The sequence below is a fragment of the Neovison vison genome, chromosome 12, assembly GCF_020171115.1.
Source record: "Neovison vison isolate M4711 chromosome 12, ASM_NN_V1, whole genome shotgun sequence".
Classification (NCBI taxonomy): Eukaryota; Metazoa; Chordata; class Mammalia; order Carnivora; family Mustelidae; genus Neogale; species Neogale vison.
Window position 1 is genome coordinate 92,111,860 of NC_058102.1, and position 13,033 is coordinate 92,124,892.

The window sequence follows — 13,033 nt, forward strand, 5'->3', positions numbered from 1 at the left end:
GGATCCCCTTCACAGTGGGTTACAATATATTTATGAATGCTTACTAGGTTCAAATGCGCATTTGCATGTGCTTTTATATTGTACATTTCCAAAATGTATTTACATTTCCCAGTTGTGAATTGTTACTGTGATGTGTAGCAATAATTGTTAAGGGTAATAGCAGCTAAAATTTACTAAAAACTTACAATAGGCCTGGTGGATACATAGACTTTATACAAGGCTTTTTCCATCCAAACCTCACAAAAGCCTTATGAAGTAAGTGGTAGTATTATACTTACATTATAGAAGAAAAGACTAAAGTTCAGAAAAACTTAGAGAGTTATGCTTTTTTTTTTTTAAAAATTCATTTATTTATTTGACAGAGAGAGACACAGCCAGAGAGGGAACACAAGCAGGGGGAGTGGAAGAGGGACAAGCAGGCTTCCCGCTGAGCAGGGAGCCTGATGCAGGACTCAATCCCAGGACTCTAGGATCATGACATGAGCCGAAGGCAGAGGCTTAACCCACTGAGCCATCCAGATGCCCCAAGAGTTATGCTTTTAAATGAAAAAATATATGAGAAATACTTAGGGAATAGTAAACAGATTGACTCATTTGAAATAAGTTAGTATATGACAATAGCCAGTGCAAAATAAGGGTGGGTAAATAGTTTGAACAGTTTTTGAGAGGTAGAACTGGGTATTTGGAAAGAATGAAAAGAATGTTTAACAATTGAACTTTGGGATCAGACCAGAATTCCCATCTTTACAGTTACTAGTTACATGATCTGGGACAAATTTCCTTTATTTATTTATGTATTTATTTTATATATTTATTATTAATATGTTATAAGATTGTTGGGAATGAGACAATGGATGATGGAAGCAATTAGTCATACTTAATAACTCTGTCATCAACTATGATTCTATAGGTAAAGGATAATCATTGAAGATTTTTAAGCAGTGGGTAGTGTTGCAGAAGAAGTCTTTAAGACATCTCTCTGTTGTAAATAAAAAACTAGAAAACACATGAATTGGATGTAGAAATGCCTGTTAAGAAGCTAAACAGAATTAATTGCTGGAATTCTTCCTTTTAGGCCCTTTTAAATGACAATAAGATGGAATATAATGGAAAGCAAGAGGAAAAAAAGAGAGGAAAAGAAAGGGACATTTGTGAAACACCTGCAGATCTTGGACACGATCTGAATAGAGTTCATGCTTCCAAATTTAAATAATCACAGGTTTGAATGGATGACCTTTTTTTTTTTTTTTTTGAATGGATGGACTTACATCTAGACTCACCAATTTTTTTTTTAAGATTTTCATTTATTTATTTGAGAGAGAGAGAGCATGAGAGCGGAGAAAGTCAGAGGGAGAAGCCGACTCTCCAGAGAGCTGGGATGGCGATGTGGAACTTGATCCTGGGACTCCAGGATCATGACCTGAGTAGAAGGCAGTCACTCAACCGACTGAGCCACTCAGGTGCCCAACTCACTGAATGTTGTAACCTCATCTGTAACATTCTGATGAAGTAGTTATAGTACAGGTTTTGAATAAACTGTGCTGAGAGGAATAAGCATTTACAATAGATCATTACTTCAAGCAACTTTTACTGTAAAAAAGCAAATTCCTCAGCATAATGACCTGAAATATCTTGCATCTATCTGGTGCCCTAATACTAGTGTCTGAATCTGTGCTATCTGATCCCATTTTTACAGAGTCCTTCAGATAATGTAGCACCCCTAAGTTTTCCACAAGTAAAGTTCCTCAGCTGCTTTAGTTATTTGTAAACTGAGTTTTTAGAACTTTGTCACTATCCTTGTTCTTTCATGTTTTTAAAATTTTTTAAAAAGATTAATTTGAGAGATGGAGTAAGATAGTAAGAGAGAACAAGAGAGTGCAAGCAGGGGGAGAGGTTGGCAGAGGGAGAAGCAGGGCTCACTCCCAGGGCCCCAGGATCATGACCTGAGCTGAAGACAGACAATCAACTGAGCCATCCAGACATCCCTATCCTATTCTTTCTTAATGAGTTCTTGTCTGTCTTATCCCCTTACAATAAAAGGAACTCAATATATGGTCTTTCTACTTGAAGAGTGTTGACAATCTAGTGTGGTGTAGGGAATTTAAACACTTAGATACATACAGTGCTGTCACAGAGGTGTGTTCAAGGTGCTAGAGAGATACAGAAGTATCAACTCACTCTGCCTAGAGAAGAGTGACTTCTCTGAAGACAAAAGTCTTCAAAATCAGGTAAAGTATGAACTTGGGTGATTAGGAATGTCTGAGTTAGAATAACATCAGTCATATCTTTCAGTGTATTGAGTTTGAAGATAAAGAACAGCATGCTAAAGAAAAATTGTGAACCCATTTCATAGGAATGGAATTTAGAGTTCGTAAAGAATAATTCTGGAAAACAAAGTTGGAAAAGAAGATAACAGACTGTGAATGATTGTGTAGTATGCTAGTACTGTAGCAAAATAACATGTCTGTTACATGAAATGTTTTATTACTTTTGCTGTTAACACTACTGAAGTTACTAATTTATTTTGTTTATATTTGTTTCTGATATCAAGATATGTTTTACCCAACCTGAAGTTAAGCACTGAATTTATTGGATCCAACACACAAGTCATCAGTCAAGCATTTTACAACTTTTTTCTATCATGGTTCTGTTAAATATTTTCCCACCTTCCTATCTTCCCATACTATCCAAATTTGTTCATCATATTTTGACTTGAAGTATAGTGGCTAAGAAACAGTATTAGAAATTCTGGCTATAATATCACACATCACATACAAATCACATCATAGATCTAAATGTAAAATTTTAAGCCATAAAACTTATCAAAGAGGGGCGCCTGGGTGGCTCAGTGGGTTAAAGCCTCTGCCTTCGGCTCAGGTCATGATCCCAGGGTCCTGAGATCGAGCCCCATGTCGGGCTCTCTGCTCTGCAGGTAGCCTGCTTCCTCCTCTCTCTCTCTCTGCCTGCCTCTCTGCCTACTTGTGATCTCTGTCAAATAAATAAATAAAATCTTAAAAAAAAATCTTATCAAAGAAAATATAGGAAAATGAAATCTCTGTGACATTGGGTTGAGCCATAGTTTCCTATATAAAACTACCAAAAGCAAAACCAAAAACAAAAAACAACATACGCATGCCCATACACACACAGTAAGTGGGACTTCAAAATTAAGAAAACTTGCCTTTTGAAGAACACATGTGGCTACTACAGCTTGGGAGAAAGAAATTTTAAATCACGTTATCTAATAAAGGACCTGTATCCAGAATACATAAAGATGTGAAAAATGGGCAAAAGGTTTTAAAAGACCCTTCACCAAAGAAACATGTCAAAAAAAATCACTTGAAAAGATACTCAAACTCATTATCCATTAGGGAAATGAAGATTAAAACTATATGAGATACCACTATGTATCCATTAGAACAGCTAAAATTAAAAAGACTGACTATATCAAGTGTTGTTGAGGATGTGGAACAACTAGAACAATCACTTTGAAAAACAGTTTAGCAGCATTTTATAAAATTAAAATACATCTACAGTATTACCTACATATTGCACTCCTTCATAGGTATTTATAAAAAGAAATAAAAGTGTATTTCCATACAGAGCTATATCTAAGGCAAATAGATAGATGGCTAGATAGATACAAATGCAGATATGAATATTTACAGTAGCTTTATTTATAATCACCAAAAATGAAACAACCCAGAATGTATAACCAAATCATGGTATATCTACACAATGGGATATTAGTAAAAGAAATGAGCTACTGATCCACATAAATACAAAGATGAATCTCAAAATAATCATGCTGAGTGATAAATCCAGAAAGGAGTACATAATATTAATTCCATTTGCATCATATTCTAGAGAAATGCAGATTAATATATAAGTGTCAGAAACCAGAGCAGTGATTGCCTGGGGATAAAGAGGAGGTCGGGAGGAGGGGTAGAAGGAAATTAAAGGGTGATTAATGTGTTCATTACCAAGATTAGTAAGGATTTCATGGATACATACATTTTTTAAAATTATCAAAGTATACGCCTGACATATGTGAAGTTTATTTTGTCAGTCATAAATTAAAGGTGATTTAGAAAAATTTATCAGATGAATCTTTCTCTTTGAGCAGTCTCCAGCCATTTGCTGGATGATGAATGTTCTGTTTCCTAGGCCTTGCCTTTGTGTGATCATGGTACTCACCAATAATAACATATCATAGTACTCACTAATAATAACAATAACAACAAAAATCAACTTTCTCAACTTTTTTTTTTTAGTTTAGTTTAAATTTTTCAGTGTTCCAAGATTCATTGTTTATGCACCACAGCCAGTGCTCCATGCAATATGTTCCCTCCTTATCACCCTCCACCAGGCTCACCCATCCCCCCCACCCCCTCCCTTCCAAAACCCTCAGTTTATTTCTCAGAGTTTACAGTCTCTCATGGATCATCTCCCCCTCCAATTTCCCCCAATTCACTTTTCCTTTCCTTCTCCTAATGTCCTCCATGTTATTCCTTATGCTCCGGAAGTAAGTGAAACCATATTAGAATTGACTTTCTCTGCTTGACTGATCTCACTCAGCATAATCTCCTCCAGTCCCATCCATGCTGATACAAAAGTTGGGTATTTATCCTTTCTGATGGAGGCATAATATTCCATTGCTTATCTTTATCCATTCATCTGTTGAAGGGCATCCTGGCTCTTTCCACAGTTTGAGAGCCCAGAAGAGAAGGGTCATGACTTAGGATGGAATGCATCTCTTGAAACTGGGAATAAGGATTTTGATATGAGACATACCTAATCAAAAGGAGGAGAACACCCAAATAGCTCTGGGAAATATAAATGGTGTAGTAACTCTGTGGCTACTTCAATTATTTATCATACTTTTTTCTAAATGTTCATTTTACTTATCTGCTACCCTACTTAGATTTGAAGCTCTTTTGAGAAAATAACTTCTTTTTTATCTATTACTTGGCATAGTTCCTGGCACACACTTGTGTCCAGTAAATTTTGTTTGAATAAGTTATTGAATAAAAAATGGATAACACAGCATGCCTGGGTGGCTCAGTTGATTAAGCCCCTGCCTTCAGCTCATGTCATGATCCTGTAGTCGTGGGATTGAGTCCTACATCAGGCTTCCGGCTCTGCAAGGAGTCTGCTTCTCCCTCTTTCATGCTCTCCCTTTCACTCTCTCTCTCAAATAAATAAATAAAAATCTTTTTTAAAATGGATAACATCGTATATGCCATAGGATGAAAACTCATAATGGGAGGAACACTAAGAATTATTTATTAAAAATAAATTGGGAAGAATGTTGTAAATCATACCAGCGGCTTCAGAAAATCATACCTACTCTTACTTAAATATCTTTTGCATTCAGGCTACTTTACACAAAGCTCCTCTGACCTTTAAAATGAACATATACAATAGGCATCATTATCCTCTTCAAAGATAAAGAAACCCTATATTAACAGAGTTAAATGACTTCTCTGAGATGATTCTGCAAGTAGGTGGAGGACCTAGGATTTCATGTGGATTTAGGATTTAAAGCCAGATCTGTTGAGTGTAAGCACTGTGTTTTTAATACTTTGTCTTGCTGGTGCCTAGCATGTATAAACAAGTTCACATATAATTAATTATTATAATTGTAATCCACAGTAAATTGAATATGGTGAATATTCCTTTCTATCCTCAATCTTAAAAGGATAGATATGGAATATGTCTCTAGAAAAATATTCTCTACTTAGGGTGCTTGGGTGGCTCAGCCAGTTAGGCATCTGCCTTAGGCTTGAGTCATGATTCCAGGGTCCTGGGCTCGAGTCTCGCATCAGGCTTCCTGCTCAGCAGGGCGTTTACTTCTCCTTCTCCTGCTCTCCCTGCTTGTGCTCTCTCTCACACTCTCCTCTCTCAAATAAATAAATAAAAATTATTTTTAAAAAAAGAATATTAAAAATCTAGTTCCATGAGAAAATGCTGTGTATATTTCTCCCTAAATGAAAAACAAACCCATGGAATAGTGCACTCCAATTCTGAGGCATTATATTGGAGCTATGGAGAACTTTAATTCTTCATGAGAATGCTTAGCAGAAATTTTAACAGCTAAAAACATTATCTGATCAGTTCTTGATTTTTCTTACTGTGCAAATGTCATCTTCTAGAAGATATAAGAAGTGATGATCGAAACCATAAGTGACATGTGGGTTCAGATAAAAGGAGAGAAGAGTAGAAGTAATGGCATTGGGGAAAGAGTATTACCAACTTCTTGGTCAAATGAAGACAATGGCTGTGTTCCTGACACAGATCAATATCTAAGTGGGACATCTTTAAAAACTTTGATTGTTTATTGCATGTCAGATTGATTACCTTGGGCTGACTCCAGTATACCTCTTTTTCATTATCGCCATCTTGATCCACAGCATACCTCATTATTATTATCAACAGTAATTAGGAAATAAAAAAGGGAGTAAAGAGTGGTAGATACAATATTGACTTTGATTGTTGACATTTGAAATCGAGATGATTAGATTTATAATAAGAAGTGTCTACTGAGTAAACACAGCTCTGTGTCTGGAGTACTGAAGAAAGTTGATGTTGATGAAAGTTTCAGAGCCATATGTATAGAAGTGAGAGCAAAACTTTGGAAGTAAAAGAGGTCACTAAGGAAAGGAATATAAATAGAGATAAGAGCAGCAGGCCAATGATTAAATCTACTACCCAAGGAGCTGAGGGAATTATAGACATGTTTAAGAGAAGTCAAGGTGTTTGCTGAAATGGGAGTTATCAAGTTTGTATCAATTACTGCCCATTTTTTTAGTTTAAGAATTGAAGTGTCCTGTAAGGCAGTAGCTTACTCTGCAATGAAATCTCTTCTGGTATTATTTTAAACTTTAAGAAATGTGCTTGGAAGCACAGAAACATTACAATAGACAAGAATGGTTAAAAGCAAATGCTCATATATCCAATTAAAAAAATGTTTTTGTGGCCACTGATACCATCTTGGTCGAATATCTTATATTTGCTACTCAAAGGAGCTTTGTTGTCCTTTAGAGAAACTCATTTTCTGGCAGAAGTTTGAAAGCATTTCTGGTATTTAAAAAAAAAAAGAAAAATCAATGAGGAGAAAGGCCAGAAGGATGAGTGGTAAACTCTCATTTAAAAACCCGTACACTCAACAGAATGCTTCTTTGCAACCTTTCAATGAGATAGGACTTCTTTAATTTGAACTGGAACAGCCTATGTTCTATATTCCTTAGCTTGGTTGACATAGAGGTCAGAGATTTACTGTGGGACAACTTAGAATCACTTACATATTATCCTAAATTTAGATGTGGCCTAGATTTTTTTTTTTCTGAAATGATGAGAGACATGGTGATAAAACAAAACTGCTGCTTTTATCATTTTCTACTTCCAAAGTTAAAAAAAATCATAAAATAAATTGTGCATAAGGAAACTACTGAACTCATCAAGTTCTGCCTCTTTAAAATGATTAAATCACATATCACCCAACCAGCCCTGAATTGCTTTCTCAGTGACCTTGTGGCATTTCCTTAATGGCCTTTCCTAGCATGCACATTCCAATATAAACAAATAGGAGAATACAATTATGTGAACTGTGCTAGTGTTCAGGTTGAATCTCTGAGGTCTTTTTTATTTTATTTTATTTTAAAGATTTTATTTATTTATTTGACAGAGAGATTACAAGTAGACAGAGAGGCAGGCAGAGAGAGAGAGAGAGAGAGGGAAGCAGGCTCTCTGCTGAGCGAAGAGCCGGATGTGGGACTTGATCCCAGGCCCTGTGATCTTGACCTGAACCGAAGGCAGCGGCTTAACCCACTGAGCCACCCAGGCGCCCTGATGTCTTTTTTAGATGCTACCCTCAACTACCCTCCCAAGTGTGCATCCTAGTCAGTATTGTCACAGAAGAATATTGAATCAATTTAGTGTGTATTTATTGATCACTCTAAGGTGAAATGTACTCTGTTGCCAGAGGTGTGCCTACTTGCAAGAAAATTGTAGTTGAAGAAGCAAGGTGTAATTCTATGGACACTTTAGTAGCAAATATTGAAACAACTCAACCAACAGTAGACTGTTTAGAAGAGGAAGAGGCACAACTCAACCAACAGTAGACTGTTTAGAAGAGGAAGAGGTCACCCTAAGGCTGGAATGACTGATTAATTAAGAGATTATGTAACTGAAGATTGGTCCATCAAAAGCTACTCAAGACTAAAGTCTTAATCCCTCCCAGTAGGATTGTCCTAGTAACTCTTGCCTCTGTTCTTGTTCTGGGCCCTCATTTGCTTCTGTCTAACTACCAGGTGCTCATTATCTGCAGACAGGCATCTCCACCATTGCTTTATAACAGATCTCCATGAACATCCCATAGTCAACTCCAACCAACCTTCCCAACCCTACATCTTAGATCATTTAAAAAAAAAAAAAATCCAGTGAGTCAAATATACCACTACATACAAGTGTGAACATGTAGGTGCAACAAGAGTGACTAGAAAAGGTACCATGCTGTGAGTATCTAACATACATGACTTTCATGTCTGTTAGGATTAAGCCCTGATGGGGCTTCTGGTACATAGACCACTCTCCATCAATGCATTGAGTGACTAGTGAGCATTAGGACTGAGAAAAGTACATTAGCCGGAAGACACGAGAAAACACAAGGATGTGGGCCAGAGCTACTATTGCTCTCCCCAACCTGTCATCAATAGTTAAAACTCATGTGTGAGTGTCTGACATTAAGAAAAATTTCTAGGCTTGGTTCTGGGGTCTGAGGGGAGAGCCCATTAAGGAAGGTAGAAAAACAGGGCTTAAATGTACATGGAAGATGCCGGAAGAGTGTCAGCTAGAGCCCAGAGTACCCTAGAAATTCCACCTAAAAAAAAAGAAAGCACTATTAGAAAAAGGTCTGGTGCTGGCTAAATATGATATATGGTAGGTAAAACTTTAAATAACATGGTAATGACAGACTTACTAGAAGGTGCTCTTTTAGCAAAGAATGGAAAACTCACTATATGATAATTCCCATCATACTTACATTACTTCTCCCAATCTATTCTATTCCTGAATCCTTGATTTTGTACTGAAAACCTGCAGAAAGAATAAAGCCACATAAAGTCTCTTGTCTTCACAGATGAAAGAAATGTTTGCTGCCAAACAGGATCATGGACATAATCAGAAAGGAGATAGAAGATTATCAATAAACACTGCTGATTTAGACTAAGAGGGAAATACTTTCATTTATTCATTCATTTACATATTTGTCACCTGTCATGTTCTAGACATGGACAGATTCTGGTGACAAAAGAAATACTGCCCCATCTTCTAGGGTTTACAGTCCATAAAGGTCAGTCTGCACATATGATAGAAACACACAGATGTAATCCAGGTCTGCATAAGAAGTCTGTGGAGTCTTGGAGCACCTGCGTGGCTCAGTTGGTTGAACGCCTGACTCTTGGATTCAGCTCAGCTCATGATCTCAGGGTTGTGAGATCGAGCCCTGCCATGCAGAGTCGGCTTGAGATTCTCTCTTTCCCTCTCCTTCTGCCTCTCCCCCTACTTGTGCACCCATGTGCATGCAGGCTCTCTCTCAAGTAAATCAACCTTTAAAAAAAAAAAAAGAAAGAAAGAAAAGAAAAGTTCTGTCTTATTGTAACAAAACGGAGATTAAGAAACTAAGTAAGAAGTGTGCCTTGGTGGCTCAGTTGGTTAAGCACCTGACTCTTGATTTTGGCTCAGGTTGGATAATGTTGGATAATGTTGGGCTCCACACTATGCATGTAGCCTGCTTAAGACTCTCTTTCTCTCTCTCTCCCCCTCTGCCCTTCCATCCCCTGCCCCATGCTCTTGCTCTTAGAAAAAAAAGAAAAGAAAAAAGGAAAGAAAGGAGAGAAAGAAAAGAAAGAATTAAAAAGAAAGAAAGAGAGAAAGAAAAGAGAAGGAGAGAAGAGAGAAACTAAGCAAGACTAAAAAGAGGGAATCCTAGGGGAAGTGAATGATTTTGTGCTAAAGCAATGGTCTGACTTAGGAAAATCTCAGAATGTTAACAAAAGAAGATGGAATTGTAGCTATACACTGAAGAAGAAGAAGAGAAGGGTGATCAGCTGTGGGTATTCAGAGGAGGTAAGTAGTGCAGGGAAAGATCACAAAGGGCCCAGCAACTTAAAAGTTTTGGTGTTTGTATTTCAAGGCATCTCCAAGAAATGGAAAGCTGGAGAAAGGTTTTTCTTAAACAGGAGAATGAAATGCATTTTATTTATTTATTTATTTATTTATTTTTAAAGTTATTTATTTTTTTGAGAAAGAGAGAGAGAGAAACCATGGGATGGGGGATGGTCAGAGGGAGAAGCTGACTCCACACTGAGCAGGGAGCCCAATGTGGGACTTGATCCCAGGACTCCAGGATCCTGACCTGAGTTGAAGGTCGCTCAACTGATTGAGCCACCCATATGCTCTGAAATGCACTTTAGAATGTAATTTAGGAATTTCTAAAATGCATTTCACTTACACTCTCTGATTTACACTTTTGAAGTTTCACTTTGGTAGCTGAATTGAAAATCTTCTAGAGTGAGGCAAGAGTATCCATTGGGACATGGGTTAGGAGCCTGGGATGTGGTTAGTTTAGACCAGTTCATAACCATGAAAATGGACAAAAAGAACAGGACTTGGTTGGATGTAGGCAGTAAGAGATAGGGCTATGCCAGCAATGAACTTTCGGTTAATACTCTCAACAATTGTGGTGACTGAGAAGGCTGTGGTGACATGAGATTCACCAGGATTAAACCAAGTTCGGAAGACTCTAGGGGACAGGCAGAGAAGCGAAAGATGCCGAATGGGGATCATGGCATGATCTGGCCTAACAAAATCTAGTTTATGAATGTACATTCCGTTATTGCTAGTCCTCATCTCCAGTTTATTCTACACAGCACCAGAATGATCCTTCTGAAATAGAAGTGGAACATTTTCCTGACTGCTAAAATCCCTGTGGTGGATTCCCATCTTCCTGCAAGTACTCTCTGGTGACCTGCACCCTCCATCCCCGTGTCTAGCCTCTGTAGTCTCTGCTCCGATCTCTTCTTACTCCCCACCTTGCTCATGTTCCTCTGTCCCAGTGGTCTCCTGATTTGTCTGTGATTAATGCCAGGTAATTCTTATCTCTGCCTGGAAAGATGACCCCCCAGATAACCTCATGGATTACTCCATTACTTTATTAATGTCCGCACTTAAATCTCATCTGATCAGGGCCTCATGAACAAACTTATCTAAAAAAAAACACTCATTTTCTCTATCCCCACTCTGGTTTATTTTTCTTCTCAGCTATTATCACAAATTGATTAATTACATAGTTATAGGTTTACTAAGAATATAAGTTCCTTGAGAATAGGGACTTTGTTTCCTTCCCTCACGTAACTCCAGTGCATAGAATATCGTACAGTATGCACTTAATTCATACTGGTCAGTTGACTATAGATTTTCTTCAGCACCTCTGCCCACCAATTTCCTCTTCTTTTATACCTCTGCCCTTTTGAAATACTAGTGGAAACTCTTTTAAGAAATCTCTCCTAATTCAGCTTTCCGGATTAACCAGTGTCTTTTGTTCCCACTAGAAGGTCTGATGTTCAGAGAATATCAAAAACTCACAGATCTTGAACTACTTGCTAGCATTCTTATTTACTTCTACCAGTAAATCAATGGCATGGGTTCCCAGTCTGTTCCACAAGTTGGATTTGTCAGTGTCATTACATGAAGTAGTTTATTATTATGTAAATCAATATGTGAGTGTGAAAGAGAAAATGTTGTTTCTGAGAAACTAATTTGAATAATATGGAAAGACTTGATAAATGGCCAATGGCTATTGGCTGTCAACTTTAAAAGATTGAGGGAAAAAATGCCATAAATATACAGATTTGTTCACTTAGTGTGTATGTGTAGTTGTATTTTAAATATGTTCAAACTGAAAATCTTAGATGCTATATGGGTGTGGTTTGCACCAAAAGAACGATGTAGAATTTCAGCTAGTGAAAAAGAAAAGTCTTGGATAAGCATCAAAAAATTAATAGGTAAATGTACATTTATATGTTTCAGATTAAAGTAAAATGGTCAGGAAATTTATGCATGTTTTTAACTTTCCAATATAAGTATTCTTTTCCATTAATTAAACTCTGCTTAATTTATTAAGTAAATCGGTTTCTCCTTAACCTAACCCCATAGGATTTCCATATTCTGGTCTTCCCTCTTTCATCTCAGCACAGATTAAAATAATGTTTCGGGGGCGCCTGGGTGGCTCAGTGGGTTGGGCCGCTGCCTTTGGCTCAGGTCATGATCTCGGGGTCCTGGGATCGAGTCCCGCATCGGGCTCTCTGCTCAGCGGGGAGCCTGCTTCCTCCTCTCTCTCTCTGCCTGCCTCTCTGCCTGCTTGTGATCTCTCTGTGTCAAATAAATAAATAAAATCTTAAAAAAAAAAAAATAATGTTTCGTTTTGTGTATAAACTGATCTTCCTTCTAAGTCAAACAGAATTGTAAAGCTACCAGGCACTCAGAGGGAAAGGTGTGAGTAGTCACCAGTTACAGACAGAGAAGAGAGAATTGTAATCCCAATATTATACTCCTGCTGTTCTTGACCTAAACACTCCTACTTCCCCTGGGAGCCTGGTGCCATGTTCCCATTACAGCAGCACACAGGGCTTCCTCACCCTGTCCTGCAATGTCTTGTACCTATCATTATCCCACCCCCATTTCCTGTCATTCCTAGCTTTCATTTGTGTTTCTAAATCTCACCTCCTCTTTGGGGATGGACTTCAGAGTGGCTGTTAAAGACACATAAAAATCACCAAGGTCAAACAAACATGAAGCTGAAGAAAAAGAAGGGAAAAAAAGGGCAAGGACATTATAGAATTAGGAAATATAAAAATGTATGCTGTAAAGGCAAATAAACATGCTACATGTAAACTCCAGATTTGGCTCTGATGGAGTAAACCTGAAGAAAATCCGGAAAATAAAAACAAGTTAATTTCTCAGAAAAGCAAAA